The sequence below is a fragment of the Castor canadensis genome, chromosome X (assembly GCF_047511655.1).
Source record: "Castor canadensis chromosome X, mCasCan1.hap1v2, whole genome shotgun sequence".
NCBI lineage: Eukaryota > Metazoa > Chordata > Mammalia > Rodentia > Castoridae > Castor > Castor canadensis.
In genome coordinates, this window is record NC_133405.1 from 69,457,446 (window position 1) to 69,475,373 (window position 17,928).

Consider the following 17,928-nt stretch of genomic DNA (forward strand, 5'->3'; position numbering starts at 1 on the left):
CTCTTGCATCTATATGGGAATATCTTTCTCTAGATTTGGGAAATTTTCTGCTATTATTTTGTTGAATATATTACGCATTCCCTTTCCTTGCACCTCTTCTTCAATGATCACCATGATTCTCAGGTTTGGTCTTTTGATGGAGTTGGTGAGTTCTTGCATTTTCTTTTCACAGGTCTTGAGTTGTTTAATTAATAGTCCTTTGATTTTTCCTTTAATTACCAGTTTATCTTCAAGTTCTGAGATTCTGTCTTCTGTTTGTTCTATTCTGCTGGATTGGCCTTCCGTTTTGTTTTGCAGCTCTGTTTCATTCTTTTTTCTGAGGTTTTCCATATCCTGGGTGGTTTCCTCTTTAATGTTGTCTATTTTTGTCCGGAGTTCATTTATCTGTTTATTCATCATGTTCTCTGTTTCACTTTGGTGTTTATACAGTGCTTCTATGGTTTCCTTTATTTCTTCTTTTGCTTTTTCAAATTCTCTATTTTTGTTGTCTTGGAATTTCTTGAGTGTCTCCTGTACATTTTGGTTGACCATATCTAGTATTATCTCTATAAAATTCTCATTGAGTACCTATAGTATGTCTTCTTTTAAATTATTCTTGTGGGCTTCATTGGGCTCTTTGGCATAGTTTATCTTCATTTTATTGGAGTCTGGATCTGAGTATCTGTTTTCTTCATTTCCCTCTGGTTCCTGTACTAATTTTTTGCTATGGGGAAAATGGTTTCCCTGTTTTTTCTGTCTTCCTGTCATTGCCCTTGGTGTTGTTACTGTCTCTGTACTGTGTGCAGTTAAGTATTTTCTAGCTTGTAATAATAACAATGTTGATATTTAGAATGGAAGGGTGAGAGGAGATGGAAAGCAAAGAAGTTAAAGAAAAAGGGAAAAACAAATAAACAGTGAAGTAGGAAAAAACATAACAAAGAAACAAATGAAAAAGTTTCAAAGATATAAACAGGGAGCATTATTGTACTAATCAACAGTAAGATGAACAGTCATTAGAGAGACAGAGAGAGGATTGAAAATAAAAAATAAAAAGAATAAAGATAAGAGTAAAAATAAAATGTAAGTAAATGAAAGAAATATATATATATGTATATATATGTATATATATACATATATATATATATAAAATAAAACAAAATGAAAAATAGAAAAAAAACCTCCAAGTTCAAATGCAATGAAGTTTCAGTCTTAATAATTTTGGTGTCCATCTCAGCCTCCATTCCTGGAGATGGTGCCTCAGATGTTGTTCTGTAGTTGTCTCATCAAAGAGGACGCATAAAGTAGGACAAAACTTGTCCGAGTCTTCCCATGCCGTCTGAGCGTGGGCAACTAGCAGCCTGGGGGCCTTCCTGGTTTCTCCATTTAATGTGAAGTGGAGATTCTCTGTGCCGGCTGGTGGCGTGGAGGGGTCATAATTTTGCCTCTTCTCAGTGGTTTTGCCTGCAAGGTGTGTTTCCAGCATCTCTCCAAGATTTCACTATAAGAGGCATGCTTTCTGCTTCCTCCCTCTAGCTGCCATCTTGGATTTCCCACCATGCTGTTTTTGTTATCACGGCTCTGTGGGAGCATTTGAAGTCAGATACTGTGTTACTCTAGCATAGCTCTTTTTGCTCAGGATTTGTCAAGCTATTTGGGGTCTTTTGTGCTTGATAGGAATTTTAGGATTGTTTATTTCTATTTCTGTGAAAAATGAAGTTGTTATGGGGACTGATTTGAATGTGTATATTGATTTTGGTAATATGGCCACTTTCACAATATTAATTCTGCTGATCCATGAACATGGTAGGTCTTTCCATCTTCTAGTGTGCTCATCAATTTCTTTTTCATATGTTCTATAGTTTTCATTGTAGATGTTGTCCATCACCTTTATTAGGGTTATTTCTAGTTATTCAATTTTTTGAGTTATTGTGAATGGAATTGCTTTCCTGATTTGTTTCTTATTGGTATATAATTGTTGATTTTGTATCCTGTTACTGTGCCAAAAGTACTTATCAAATATAAACTTTTTGGGGGACAATGTCTTTAATATCATTTAAGTATAGGATCATATCATCTGCAAATATGGATAATTTGACTTCTTTCCTTCCTATTTATATTTGTTTACTTTCTTTGTCTTGCCTTCCTGCTTTTGCTAAGACCTCCAGCACTATATTAAATAAGACTAGAGAGAGTAGACACCCTTGTCTTGTTCCTGATTTTAGTGAAAATTATTTCAGTTTTTTTCCCATTTAGTATGATGCTAGATATAGGTGTATAGGTTTATCATATGCAACCTTTTTTTCTATTGAAGTATGTCCTTTTTCCTTGTTTCTTGAGGGTTTTTATCATGAAGGGATGTCAAATTTTGTCAAAGACTTTTTTTGCATTTATTGAGATGATCATGCAATCTGTATATTCTATTTATACACTGTATAATGTTTATTGATTTGCATCCCTGGGATGAAACAAAATTGAACATATTGAATGATCTTACCTGTGTGTTATTGAATTTGATTGGCTATTATTTTGTTGAGAATTTTTACATCTATGTTCATCAGAGATACCATTCTGACGTTCTCTCTTTTTTATTGTGTCCTTGTTTGTTTTTGGTAGCAGGGAGTGCTAGACTCATAGAATGAGTTTGGAAGTGTTCCTTCCCTTTCAATTCCTTGGAGTAGCTTGAGCAGCATTGCTGCTAGTTCTTTAACAGTTTCATAAAATTTAGCTGTGATGCTTTCTGTCCTGGCCTTTTATTTGTTGGGAAACTTTATTACTGATTCAACCTCACCATTTATTATCAGTCTATTCAGTTTCTGATGACCTCAAAGTTCAATTTTGGTAGTCATATCTGATGAGAAGTTTTTCCATTTTTGGGTAACATTTCTAATTTATATTATGGTTTTTCATAATATAATATATTTCAGACATGTCTTAGGATGTCAGTTTGTTATGTAATATTGGCTTAATTTTCAACTGTGAACAATAATGTAATCTCCCTATACTTTGGGCTTTGGGCACAGTGTCTACACAGCAGTGGCAAAGAGACTCACTGTCTCAGGTAGTTCACATAACAGTGGAGATTTTATAGTAGTTCAGAATGCTGTCATGCAGAGCACAGTGGCTATGGTGTGCTTACTATGTGGGTAAAATCTTATGGTGGGAATGGTGGATTCTGTCAGGTGATTGAGATTCCTGATGGCATTGTTGATGCTACTAGGAAGGGCCTTGTGCCTTGACAGCCACAGAAGTGTTTAAGGAGTCAGAGGCACTTCTCCTGTCACAAGTCATTGGTGTGAGTCCAGATGATGGACTGGCAAAGTCAGTGACCTGACCACAGTACCCTCTCTTGGGTACACATATCCAGTCCTGACCGCAGTGCATTTTCAGACAAGTTTCAGGGTTGTGTTGGTGGTGGGAATAACAGAGGTGTGGTGGCAGCAGGAACCATGGTATTCCTCTTTACAACTTCAGTGGCAGTTCGTTCCTGTGGGCACAACCATGTCCAGAGTTATGCAAAGTTTTTCTTAGTCCCATTTGTTTGTGCTCTCCTGAGAGTTGAGTGCATGCTGGAGACACAGATTTTTCCTGGCTACTTCAGCCATAGGGTGTTCCTGGACTGGGGATGAGGCTGCAGCCAGCAAAGTTCTTCTTATCTTTCTTTGCCTGCTTGCACCTGAGGACCAGCTAGTGGCTGGAGCCATGGGATTGCACAAAGACTCCAAAGAATGCTCCTATAGGTCAGCAGCAGTGATGGTGGTCTTCCCTCCCTGCCTTGTCAATTATAAGCACCTAGAGTGCGACAAAGGTGGAGAAGGGTGACAGGAGCTGCATGGACACCTGCCTTCCATCCTAGCACTGGTACAAGTCCACATGAGGGTGTATATGCTCTTTGAGTGCAAGCAGCCTGATTTGGTCAAGGGTGGCATGGAGTGTTCTCCTTTGTGTCACAACAACCATTACCTCTTGTGTAGAGTACCCAGTGAGTTTGAGTTACAGTCACTTTGCTGAGTTAAATTGGGTTCATGAGGCAGCTGTCCTATGAGCCAGTGCAGTAGAATTCCTATGGAATTCCAGAGATGGGAATATGCAGGAATTTCTGACCTCTGGGGTAGTCCAAATTCAGATATTAGCTTACTTCACAAGCTGGAAACTGGCCAAAGCTCCCTTGGGAGATAATGTGAGATCCTTTCCCAAAGCAGGGTTACTATGCACATTCCAGGTTATTTATCTAAGTGGGCTACAATACTGTGAGTATTGTGAAACTTTCTAGTATATAGGATGGCTAGCACCTGCCCTGGTAAAGATTGCTGGTGCCTTCTCTTTTACCCTTAGCACTGCAAAGGGGAGACTCTCCCTCCCTAGGCTATGAAGCAAGGATAGCCAATGCTTGAATTTTATAAGATTCTGGTCTCTATACCTGATTTCTAGTTTTCTCCCATAGTCAATCAACACAAAATGCAGTTATATACCCACAACTTTGAGTTTTCTTTGTGGAGGGGGAGATGAATGCAGGGTACCTCTATTTTACCATCTTGAATTTCTCTGATGAAAATAATTTTAACAGGGCACATCAAAATCAGTAAATATAGAAGAGAACACTACAAATTGAATATTAACATTAAGAAATCCTTATCATCTAAAGACACTATTATGAGTGTGAAAACTTACCCAAATATTGGCAGAAGATATTTGTTTTATATACTTGGTAGGGGGCTGATATCTGAAATATATAAATAGTTAATACAAATGAATAATAACAGCAACATATCAACAGCAACTATAGCAACAAATTGATCCAACAGAAAATGGGCAAAGGCCCTGAACAAATACTTCACGAGTAAATATATGCAATATATGCAAATGGCAATTAAACATAAGAGAGTACTCAAATTCATTAATCAATAGATAAATAGCATAAGAAACCCAGTAACTTTCCCCTACACAACCATAAATGGCTACATTCTAAAAGTATGGAATAAAACCTGAATTTTTGGGGAAATGTGGAACATATAAGCCTGGAAATTGGTTCCACTAACTTGGAAAACTGCAGTAGTATTATCAAAGCAGAACAATTATGTACCTTATGGTCCAGAAATTCCACTCTTAGTAATATCCTTAATACCTAGTCAAAAGGTATGCATAAAAATGTTTTTCTTAATTGACACATAATATTGGTAAGTATTTCTGGGGCATATTGGAGTTATTTGATGTGTGTATACAATGTATAAATCAAGGTAATTAGTTCTTCTATTTCCTCAAACATTTCTATGGGCTAGGAAAATTTAAACTCATTTTTCCTAGCTATTTTGAAATATATCGTGATTTAATGTAGACTATAATAATTATTATTATCATTAGTGTAGACCTTTTTATAGTATAGAGCATCAGAAAATTCCTCCTATCTTGTAGCATTTTGATACCCATTATCTAACTACTGTGTAGTGCTCTTCTCCCTGCTTTTCTCAGCTTATACTGTTCCATTCCACAATCCTATGAGATCAAGTTTTTCAGCTTTCATCAATGGGTGATGCAAGTATTTGTCTTTCAGTTATATCTTATTTAATTCACCATGATGTCCTCCAGTTACATTTATGTTGCCATAGATGATATGATTTCATTCTTTTTTCATAGCTATACAATCTTTTGTTTATTTATTCATGTTTCGATGGATACCTTGTTTGATTCTACATCTTGGCTATTGTGAATAGTGCAATGAAAATGAAAATGCAGTCTCTCTTTCTCTCTCTCTCTCTCTCCCTCCCTCCCTCCCTGCTTCCCTCCATTCCTCCATTCCTTTTTTCTCTCTTCCTCTCTCCTTGTCATTGTTTTGTGAGGGAGAGTCTCACTATGGTGGCCCAAACTAATAGTACTCCTGTACTCCTGTCCCTCCTGACTATTTGGATTACAGGCATTCTGCAGGTATCTTTTTGGTATGCTAATATCATTTCCTTTGAATATACACATTGTAGTGTTATCGATGGATCTTATGTTAGTCATACTTTTAAGTTTTTGTGGAACATTGATACTGTTATGTCAGAACCAGCAATGGGACCTTGCCTGTGTGTGTTGGTACCTGGCCTTGTGAGAAAGCTCCAAAAAACTGGGGCAAAAGCCTCAGGACCAGACTGCGCCTGTGTGAGTTGGTATCTGGCCTTGTGAGAAAGCTCCAAAAAACTGGGGCAAAAGCCTCAGGACCAGACTGCGCCTGTGTGAGTTGGTATCTGGCCTTGTGAGAAAGCCAGACGTCAAGAAAAACAATATTCAAGGTTCCCAGGTGGCTTCGTGTCCTTCAGATGTAAATAAGAAAGTTATGTTGACCGTGTGCTGCTCCTGCTTCTCTGTTCCCATTTTAAAAGAGACATGACAAAGAGTTAATTTTAACTGTGGTTCCCTGTGCTAATGTAACCTTGACACATAATACTTGGCATGCTTTTTCTGTGTAAAAGGAGTTTATAAAAAGCAATGTGTACTTCATTAAAGTGGCTATTGAGCAGGACTCAGTAGTCCGTTCATCTTTCCGGCTTCAGTCACCCAGGTTCTGCCGGTAAATGGCATTGCATTTGGCCCCTGAAACAGGGACCTGAAGGAAAATTTTGAAAGTGATGCGAAGACCCTCACAGAATGAGGTAAGTGAGACAAGATGGGGCAAAATCAGTGCAGAGTCCAGCCTTTTCTTTCACTCATGCATCATTTTTTATTATGAGGAGGAGTTTGAGTTTCCAAACAGCAGTTAAAGGACTGCTTAGACGTAATTTGTGAGTATAATCCTTGGTTTCATGAGGAAGGTACTTTAGTTGAAGAAGTTTGGGAGCAAGCACATAAAAATGTTGAAAAGGCATGCAAACAGGGAGAAAAGATACATGTTTACTTTTGGATAACATGGGCTCTGGTTAAATCTGTAATTCTTATACTTGGAGGAGAGAGAAGGGAAGAAAATTTATAAAAAGATAGTGTAGCCTCCCTTTATGAGTATAAATTAGATGCAGATGATATGGAAAAAAAATCACTAAGGAAAGTAAAAGGTGTTTTAGTCATGGCTTTACTGTGCAGGAGGAAACTGAAAGTAAACCCCAGCCACTTGCAGCGCCTGCAGTTGCAAAGGCTCCTCCAAGAGAAACTGCTGATTTTTTTTCCCTCCTCTCCGAGAGGAGAAGGATTGGAATGAACATCCTGAAAGGGGAAACATTGAAGAGGAAATGCGCTACTTACATATTCACCCCGACAAGGGCTTGGGAAGAAAGAATGACCCTTCATTAGCAGCTGGCATTCCTATCCCCCCAAGGCCACATGAATTGCGACTGCTGTTTCCTATTATGCTTAATATGAATAGCAATAACACTTATAATAGATTGGATATGAATCTTATAAAGGACTTTAAAAAGGCTTGTGAAAATTATGGTTCTGCTTCTCCTTTTTGTAGAGAATATTTGGCAGGATGGAGCAATGATGCTGGATAGATTCCCTATGACTTTCATATTGTGGCCCCTAAATTATGAAAAATTACAGGCTTTAAAACAATTAATTCAAAAACAATTAGAGCACAAACATATAGAACCTTCCTTTTCTCCTTGGAATTCTCCAGTGTTTGTTATTAAGAAAAAAATCTGGAAAATGGAGACTTCTTATAGATTTAGGAAATGCAAATGCATCTTTGGTAACTATGGGAGCTTTACAACCTGGATTGCCTACTCCTACATGTATTCCTAAAGAATAGCCTTTGATTGTTTTAGATTTTCAAGATTATTTTTATACTATATCTATACATCCCAAAGATAGGGAAAGGTTTGCATTTTCTGTTCCTAGCTTAAATCAGCAAGAACCTTTACAAAGATATCAATGGACAGTGCTGCCACAGGGTATGACTAATTCCCCCAGTATGTGTTAGTATTTTGTAGGAGAAATATTACAACCTATTAGAGTAACATTTTCTGATGTATATATCAACCACTATATAGATGACATTTTAATTTCTCATACATGTTCTAAACAATTACAAAAACTATTTGAAACCATGCAAAAAGCTTTATAAGTAGGAGGATTGGTATTAGCTCCTGAAAAAATACAAACTATTACTCCTTTTCAATATTTAGGTCATACAGTTGAGCAACTCACGGTTCGTCCTCAAAAATCTGCCATATGAAGAGACTCATTAACAACTATAAATGACTTTCAAAAGTTAGTAGGAGACATTAATTGGCTTCATCCTTCTTTAGATATACCAAATTATAAAGTTACTAATTTGTTTTCTATCTTAGAAGGTGATACTGCCCTGGACAGCCCTTGGACTTTAACACCTGCTGCTGAAAATGAATTACAATTTTTTGAGTCATGGTTACAAACTGCCTTTCTAACAAGATTTGATCCTTTAAAACCTATTTCCTTCTCCACATTCTCCTACAGTAATTTTAGCCCAAGAAAACTCTCCTTTAGAATGGTTATATTTAAAACAAACAGAAACTAAAGTGTTAACTTCATGTATTGATCTAATATCCTCTTTAATTATACAGGGAAGAACAAGATGCCTACAGATTTTGGGATTTGATTTACAGCTTATTATTTTACCCCTCACTAACAAACAGTTTGAAAATCTGTTACCCCTTAATGATAATTTAAGTAATAGTATAAGCAATTATTATGGATATATAGGTAATCATTACCCAGCAGATAAGTTGTGGGATTTTTTAAAATGAACTCCATTTATTGTTAACACTATAGTAAAATTAAATCCTATATCTCATGCTTCAGTTTATTATATAGATGGATCATCGTCTGATAAAGGAGACATACATGGACCTGATTTACATGAAACTATTCAAACTAATTATTCTTCTACACAACAGGTAGAATTAACAGTTCTAATTTATTTATTACAAAAAATTACAGATAAACCATTAAATCTTGTCTCAGATTCAGCTTATGTAATAGGACTGTTTCCTGCTATTGAAACTGCTCTTATTTCTACTATTAATAAAGTTATGAAAACATTATAATCCACCAGGACAAGTTATTGTTGAAAGGGCACATAGAACTTTAAAAACACAATTGTTAAAAAATAAAAAAGGGGGAACCCCCTGAGATACCTTAGCATTAACACTTTTCACTTTAAATTTTTAAAATTTACCTCAGAGTGATATTTTGACTGCAGCAGATAAACATTTCGGTGAACCTCCCTCTTTGCCAGACATACAAATCCCAATTTGGTATAAATCTTTTAAATCTTGGTTGCCTAGGCTCTTACTTAAAAAGGGCAAGGGTTATGCTTGTGTTTCTACAGATGTCCATGGATCCCCCGAAACACTATGGGTTCCTCTTCGGAGTGCCAGGCCCAGGAAAACCAATGAACATGTCCAACAAAGTGATGACCACCCCTCAGAGGGAGACTCCTAAAGATGAACAAATGGAACAGGCCACATACAAGACTATGTCATATAAACATTGGAAATATTCCCCTCCTCATTGGAGCACTTGTTGTGCCAGTACTGGAAAGTTACTTGTATCTACTCATAATTTCTCTTTTATTGATTGGGGCCCTCATGGACACTTTGTCCTGAAGATTGGAATAGGACGGTCTGTGATTATATTAACAAAATTGTTTGGCAAAATAGTCCATTACATAGAGAACATCATATGAAAGGACTAATGACATGGCATGATGGGGGAATGTCATCCCCAAGGCCCCAATTGCTAATACAAAATATTACTTTTCCAGAACAACCTAAGATCTGGAAATTGGTTGCTGCCTCTGTGCCGATGACCTACTGGAAAGGAAAGTTTTCTGGAAGCAAATATTCCTGGTCTGACTATGTCTTTGATTATAATGCATCCTTTTATGTGCAAGCATATCTCAATTTACCATATGTCTTAGCTCTTGGAACTTTTAGTTTTAGTTTTACTTTAAAAAGTGTTGCCTGCTTTGATTGTAGACTATACACCTGTGTTAACAATTCTTTGTCTATTAATTGGTCCTCTCAAGCATTGTTTATATTAAGGGCAAGAAAAGATGTTTGGTTGCCTGTAAACTTAACAAGAGAATGACAACACTCTCCCTTAGAAGGTTTAATGACTAAAGTAGTGTCTAAATTATTGACACAATCAAAAATATTTATCAAATTGGTTATTCTTGCTATAGTTGGTCTTGTCATTTTTTGTATGGGATACTTCTGTCTCCAATGACAATTAAATTCTTACAAAACTTCTGAAGCCACGGTCACATTGGGATTGCTATGTTTAAAAAATAAAAAGGGGGAATTGTCAGAGCCAGCAATGGGACCTTGCCTGTGTGAGTTGGTACCTGGCCTTGTGAGAAAGCTCCAAAAAGCTGGGGCAAAAGTCTCAGACCAAACTGTGCCTGTGTGAGTCAGCATCTGGCCTTGTGAGAAAGATCTAAGGAACTGGGGCAAAAGTCTCAGACCAGACTGTGCCTGTGTGAGTTGGTATCTGGCCTTGTGAGAAAGCCAGATGTCCAGAAAAACAATATTTAAGGTTCCCAGATGGCTTCATGACCTTCAGATGTAAATAAGAAAGTTATGTTGACCATGTGCTGCTCCTGCTTCTCTGTTAGTATTAGTATTATATATTTTGTATTAGTCTTATAATATCTCATTATGTTTGCATATCTTCTAAAAAATGTTAATTCAGATCAATTGCTCTTTTTTAAATGGTTAGTTTGTCTTTCAACTATTGACTTGTTTGAGTTCCTTATATATTGTGGGTATTAATCACTTGTTGGAGGAATACTTTGCAAATATATTCTTCCATTCTTCAGGTTATCGCTTCACTGTATTGATGGTTTTCTTTGTTGTTCAGAAGCTACTTTAGTTGATGTTATTTGTCTATTTCAACTTTTATTGCCTGTGATTTTAGTGTCTTATCCAAAAAATCTTAGCCAACAATGATGTCTGAAAATAGTTCCCCTACATTTTCTTCTGCTTATTTCTTCTTATTTCTCATCTTACTTATGTCTTTGATCCATTTTGAGTTGATTTTGTATATGTTGAGAGGTAGGGATCTAGTTTCATTTTTCACCATATGAATATATACTTTTGTCAGCAAGAATTACTAAAGATACTGCCCTTTCTCCATTGTATGCTGTTGACAACTTTGTCAAAAACCAATTGATTTTATAAGGGTGGATTCATTTCTGGGTTCTCTTTTCTGTGCCATTGGTCTGTGTGTCAGTTGTTATGCAAGTGTCATGCTACTTTGGTTACTATAGCATTGTTGTATGCTTTTGAAACTAAATTACTTTTAAGTGATACAAAAACATAAGAATTGAACATTGTAGTGGGATAACTATAATGTTTTGATATATACATATAGTGTAATATCTGAATTGAGTTAAATGTTGATATCCTCAAACATCCATCTTTTTTTTGTATTTTTTCTTTTTATCATTTTTACACTTACTTACATGAGTGTAAGTGGAAGAGGGGCACCTCAGCCCCTCCTCCCGCCCCCCACCCCCCGACTTCCACTTCCAGGCAGAACCTGTTCTGCCTTTTCTTCTCTGATTTTGTTGAAGAGAAAATATAAGAGATAAAAAGAAAGACATAGTGGTTTTGCTAGTTTGAGATAGAAATAGCTATACAGAGATATTCCTAGTGTATTACAACCCACATTGGTTCATCTCTGCCAGACCTCTTCACTGCTTTCTGGTTCCCTTCCCATAGTGGCCTCTGCCAGTTTAAGATTACTATATTCACTTCTCTACAGTGAGCACATCAACCACATTGAAGTTTTAGGTTTCCTTCCCTTTCCCTATTCCTCCTATGTGCACCCTCTTCTTAGTGTGTGACCAATGTTCAATAATATTACTGCATTTGTTTTAGGTATATAATCTGGATATGAGGGAGAACATGCAATATTTGGCATTTTGAGCCTGGCTAACTTTGCTGAAGATGATGTTCTACAGTTCCATCCATTTACTTGTGAATGACAAAATTTCATTCTGTTTTATGGCTGAGTAAAATTTCATTGTGTATAAATACCACATTTTCTTAATCCATTCATGGGTAGTGGGGCATCTTGGCTGTTTCCATAGCGTGGCTGTTATGAATAGTGCTGCAATAAGCATGGGTGTGCAGGTGCCTTTGTAATAACTTGAGTCACATTCCTTTGGGTATATCCCTAGGAGTGGGATTGCTGGATCCTATGGAAGATTTATGCTTAGTTTTTAAAGAAGTCTCCATATTGTTTTGCAAAGTGGTTATACTAGCTTATGTTCCCACCAGCAGTGTATCAGGGTTCATTTTTCCCAGCATTCTCACCAACATTTGTTGTTGGTGGTGATCATGGTACTACCTATTCTTATAGGAGTGAGGTGGAATCTTAGTGTGGTATTGATTAGCATTTCCTTTATGGCCAGGGATGTTGAGCATTTTTTCATGTGTTTTTTTGGCCATTTGGACTTCTTCCTTTGAAAAAGTTCTGTTTAGTTCAGTTGGCTACTTCTTCCTTGGTACATTAATTTTTGGAGAGTTTAGATTTTGAGCTCCCCATATATTCTGGTTATCAGTCCTTTGTTTGATGTGTAGCTAGAAATATTTTCTTCCTCTCTGTGGGTGGTCTCTTCAGTTTAGAGACCATTTTTTGTTGTGCAGAAGCTTTTTATTTTTATGTAGTCCCATTTGTCCATCCTTTCTCTTAGTTGCTGAGCTGTTGGGATTCTATTGAGGAAGTCCTTGCCTATACCTATTATTTCCAGGGTATTCCCTGCTCTTTCATGTACTAAATGCAAGGTTACAGGTCTGGTATTAGGTCCTTAATCCACTTGGAGTTGATACTAGTACAGGGCAACAGGCATGGATCTAGTTTCCATTTTCTGCAATTAGATAACCACTTTCCTCAGCAGCATTTCATGAAGAGGCTGTCTGTTCTCCATCATATGCTTTTGGAGCTTTTGTCAAAAACAAGGTGGGCATAGCTATGTAGATTTATATCTGGGTCCTCTATTCTGATCTACTGGTCTTCATATCTGTTTTTGTGCCAGTACCATGCTGTTTTTATTGCTATGGCTTTGTAGTATAGTTTGAAGTTAGTTATTGTGATAACTCCAGCATCATTCTTTTTGCTCAGTGTTTCCTTGGCTATTTACAGTCTTTAGTGTTTCTGAATGAACTTTAGGGTAGATTTTTCAATCTCTGTGATGAATGTTATTGGGATTTTGATGGGAATTGCATTGAACAAGTAGATTGCTTTTGGTAGTATAGGTGTTTTTACTATGTTGATTCTGCCAATCCATCAGCATGGGAGATCTTTCCATCTTCTGTAGTCTTCCTCTGTCTCTTTCTTCAGTGGTTTGTAGTTCTCCTTGTAGAGGTCATTTACATCCTTTATTAAGTTTATTCCTAGGTATTTGATTTTTGGGGATGGGTATTGTAAATGAAATTGTTTTCCTATATTCTTTCTCAATTTTTTCATTCTTGGTGAATATAAAGGCTACTGATTTTTGTAAGGTGATTTTGTATCCTTCTACATTGCTGAATCTTTTTCTTGTGTCTAGGGGTTTTTGGGTAGGGTTTTTTGTGTCTTTGAGGTATAGGATCATGTAATCTGCAAATAGAGGTACTTTGACTATTTCTTTGCCTATTTGTACTCCTTTCATTTCTTGTTCTTGCCCAATTTTGCTGGCTAGGAATTCCAAGATTATGCCTAATAGGAGCGGGGAGAGTGGGTATCCTAGTCTGGTTCCTGACATTAGGGGAAATTGTTTCAGTTTTTCCCCATTAAGTATGAGGTTGGCTACAGGTTTGTCATATATAGCCTTTATAACGTTGAGGTACATCAATTCTATTTCTAGTTTTCTTAGAGCTTTTAGCATGAAGTGGTGTTGAATGTTATCAAAGGCTTTTTCTGCATCTTTTGAGATGATCAAGTGATTTTTGGTTTTGCTTCTATTAATGTGCTCTATCACATTTATTGATTTGCCTATGTTGAACTATCCTTGCATCACTGGAATGAAGCCGATTTGGTCACAGTGAAAGATCTTTGTGATATGTTGTTGGCTTTGGTTTGCCATTATTTTACTGAGGATTTTTGCATTGATGCTCATTAAGGAGATTCACCTGTAGTTCTCCTTTTGGAGGTGTCTTTGCCCAGTTTTGGGATGAGTGTAATTCTGCCTTCATAAAATGATTTAGGCAGTGTTCCTTCCTTTTGTATTTTGTGGAAATTTAAGGATGTTGATATTATTTCTTTTTTTATTATTCATTTATTCACATGTGCATACATTGTTTGAGTCATTTCTCCCCCTTGCCCCGTAGGCCCACCCTCTACCCCCGAGACCCCCTTGCTTCCAGGCAGAACCTGTTCTGCCTTTATGTCTAATTTTGTTGAAGAGAAGACATAAGCATAATAAGAAAGACAGAACGTCTTTGCTAGTTGAGATAAGGATAGCTAGATGGAGAGATTCCTAGCATTACTTTACAATGCTTGGGTTGTGGTACAACCCAAGTTGATTCATCTCTAACTGATCTTTACATTGGTTCCTGATCCCCTTCTGGCATTGACCTCTGTCACTTTAAGGTTTCTGTATTAGTTCCTCTGGAATGGGGACATCAAATGCTTTCATGTTTTGGGTTTTCTAACTATCCCCATACCTCCCTTATGTGTTCTCCTCTTGTCCTGTGACTCAAGTCCAACAATACTGCTGCATTTGCCCTAGATCTAAAGTTCACATATGAGGGAGAATATATGATTTTTGGTCTTCTGAGCCTGGCTAACCTCGCTCAGGATGATATTCTCCAGTTCTACCCATTTACTTGAAAAGATAAGGTTTCATTCTTCTTCATGGCTGAGTAAAATTCCATTGCATATGACTACCACATTTTCTTGATCCATTCGTCAGTACTGGGGCATCTTGGTTATTCCCATAACTTGGCTATTGTGAATAGTGCTGCAATAAACATGGGTGTGCAGATGCCTTTGGAGTAACCTGTGTTGCATTCTTTTGGGTATATCCCCAGGAGTGGGAATGCTAGATCATATGGCAGATCTATGTTTAGATTTTTAAGAAGCCTCCAAGTTTTTTTCCAGAGTGGTTGCACAAACTTACATTCCCACCAGCAGTGTATGAGGGTTCCTTTTTCCCAACATCCTCACCAACACATATTGTTGGTGGTGTTTTTGATGATGGCTATTCTAACAGGGGTGAGGTGGAATCTTAGTGTGGTTTTGATAAGCATTTCCTTTATGGCTAGTGATGGTGAACATTTCTTCATTTTTTTATACCCATTTGAATTTCTTCTTTTGAGAAGGTTCTGTTTAGTTCAGTTGCCCATTTCTAAGATCTTTTTAATTTCCTCTTTTATTTCATCAATGACCCATTGATCATTGAGCAATGTGTTGTTCTGCTTACAATTGTTTGCATGTTTTTTACTGCTGTTTTTGTTGTTGATTTCTAGTATTAATGCATTGTGATCAGGTGGAATGCATGGTATTATTTCTATTTTTTACATTCACAGAGACTTGCTTTGTGTCCTAAGAAATGATCAATTTTGGAGAAGGTTCCATGGCCTGCTTAGAAGAATGTATATTTTGCAGAAGTTGGATGAAATTTTCTGTAGACATCAACATTTGATCTATAGTGTGATTTAGTTTTAGACTTTCTTTACTGATTTTTTTCTTAGGATGACCTATCTATTGGTGATGGGGGGGCATTAAGGTCTCCCACTACCACTGTGTTGCAGTTTATATATGTTTTTAGGTCCTTCAAGTATGTTTGATGAAATTGGGTGCATTGATGTCAGGTGCATATAGGTTGATAATTGCTGTTTCCTTTTAGTGTATTTCCCCTTTTATTAGTGTGAAGTGTCCTTCTTTATCTCATTTGATCAATGTAAGTTTGAATTCTACTTTGTCTGAGTTAAGTATTGCTACCCCTGCCTGTTTTCAGGAGTGGGTAAGTCTTCTTCCAGCCTTTCACTCTCATCCAGTACTTGTTTATGTTGATGAGGTGGGTCTGTTTTAGTCAGCAGTTTGTTGGGTCTTCCTTTTCATTCAGTTTGTCAATCAGTGTCTTTTGTTGGGGGAATTAAGACTGTTGACGATCAGTGTTAGTATTGATAGGTATGTGGTCATTCCTGTCATTCAGTTGTAAAACTATGGAATGGTTCATGAATTTTCATGTCATTCTTGGGCAGAGGCCATGCTAATCTTTGCTTTATTATTCCAATTTTAGTATATGTGCTGGCAAAGTGAACACAGTAATATTTCTTTGGAGGTCTGATAGAATTAATCTGAGAATCTGTCAGGTCCTCGATTTTTCTTTTTTGGGAGACTGTTTATTGCTGGTTCAATTTATTTAAATATTATAGATCTGTTTAGGTGGTTAATACTCTCTTCATTTGGTTTTTGATGGTTATAAGTATCTAGAAATTTGTCCATTCCTTCCAGATTTTCCAATTTTTGGAATATAGGTTCTCAAAATAGTTTCTGATTATTCCCTGGATTTCCTTTGTGTTTTTTGTTATTTCTCCTTTTCTGTTTCTGATTTTACTAATTTGGGTCCTTTCTCTTCTAATTTTAGTCAGATTTGCCATGGCTTGTCAAACTTGTTTATTTTTTTCAAAGAAACAGCTCTTTGTTTCATTGATTCTTTGTATGTTTTTTTCTGGTAGTCTATTTCATTATTTCTGCCCTTATTTATTTCCTTTTTCTTGTTTTGGGTTTAGTTTGTTCTTGTTTTCCTAGAAGTTTGATATGTAGCATTCATAGTTTATATGATGTCTTTCTGTCCTTTTAGTATATTCACTCATGGCTGTAAACTTTCCTCTTAGGACTACCTTTGCTGTTTCCCATAAGTTCTTTTAAGTGGTGTTTTCATTTTTACATTCCAGGAACGTTTCAATTTCTTCTCTTATTTCTTCCTTACCCACTTATCATTGAGCAATGTGTTCAGTCTCCAATTATTTGCATATTTTCTGCTGTTGCTTTTGTTATTGAATTCTAACTTTAATGCATTGTGATCAGATTTTATGCAGGAGGTTATTTCTATTTTCTTATATTTTTTGAGGGTAGCTTTGTGCCCTAAGATATGATCTATTTTGGAGAAATTTCCATGGGCTGCTGAGAAGAATGTATATTGTGCTGTTGTTGCATGAAATATTCTGTAGACATCAGTTATTTCCATTTGGTTTATGTTGTCATTTAGCTGTAGGATTTCTTTGTTGATTTTTTTGTTTGGATGACCTACTGTTGGTGACAGAGTGATATTAAAATCTCCCATTACCACTGTGTTGAAGTCCATATGTGCTTTTAAGTCCTTTGGTATATGTTTGATGAAATTGTGTGCAGTCACATTGGGTGCATATAAGTTGACAATTGTTATTTCCTTTTGATGTATTACCCCTTTTATTAGTATGATGTGTCCTTCTTCATCTCATTTGACCAATGTAGGTTTGACATCTACATTGTCTGATACAAGTATTGCTAGTGCTGTGTGTTTTGGAGGGCCATTGACTTAGTAAATCTTTTTCTAAGCAATTCACCTGAAGCCAGTGTTTATGTCTGTCAATAAGGTGGATCTCTTTTAAACAACAGATTGTTGGATTTTCATTTTTAATCTAGTTTGCTGAAGGAGTTTTTTGATGTGGAATTTGAGCCCATTGACATTCAGTGTTAATATTGATAGGTATATGGTGAGTCCTACCATTTAGTTGCTCTTGTTGTTTAAGGATTTGATTGTGTGCAGCAGTTGAATCAATGCTACCCTCTGATTACTTGTGTTTTCTTCTCCTGTGGTTTGAAATTTCCTGTCCTCTCATGCTTTTGTTTGATATCATCTTCTGTATGCAGAATTCGTTGTAGAATCTTGTGTAATGATGGCTTTGTGGTCATGTAGTGTTTTAGGTTCTGCTTATCATGGAGTATTTTTATTCCTCCATCAAGTTTGAATGATAGTTTTGCTGGGTAGAACATCCTAGTGTTGAAGTTATTTTCATTCAGTGCCTG

General features: G+C 36.6%; 1 long non-coding RNA gene and 1 other non-coding gene across 2 annotated transcripts; one reads left to right on the top strand and one right to left on the bottom strand.

Moving 5' to 3' along the window:
* The first annotated feature begins 6,380 nt into the window (after positions 1-6,380).
* Positions 6,381-10,179, top strand: LOC141419634 (uncharacterized). The gene is made up of 2 exons (XR_012444258.1): positions 6,381-6,605; positions 9,254-10,179. It is a non-coding gene; the product is annotated as an uncharacterized lncRNA (long non-coding RNA).
* Positions 10,180-16,073: 5,894 nt separating this feature from the next.
* LOC141420056 (U6 spliceosomal RNA) lies at positions 16,074-16,180 on the bottom strand. The gene has a single exon (XR_012444764.1). It is a non-coding gene; the product is annotated as a U6 spliceosomal RNA (small nuclear RNA).
* Positions 16,181-17,928: the final 1,748 nt, after the last annotated feature.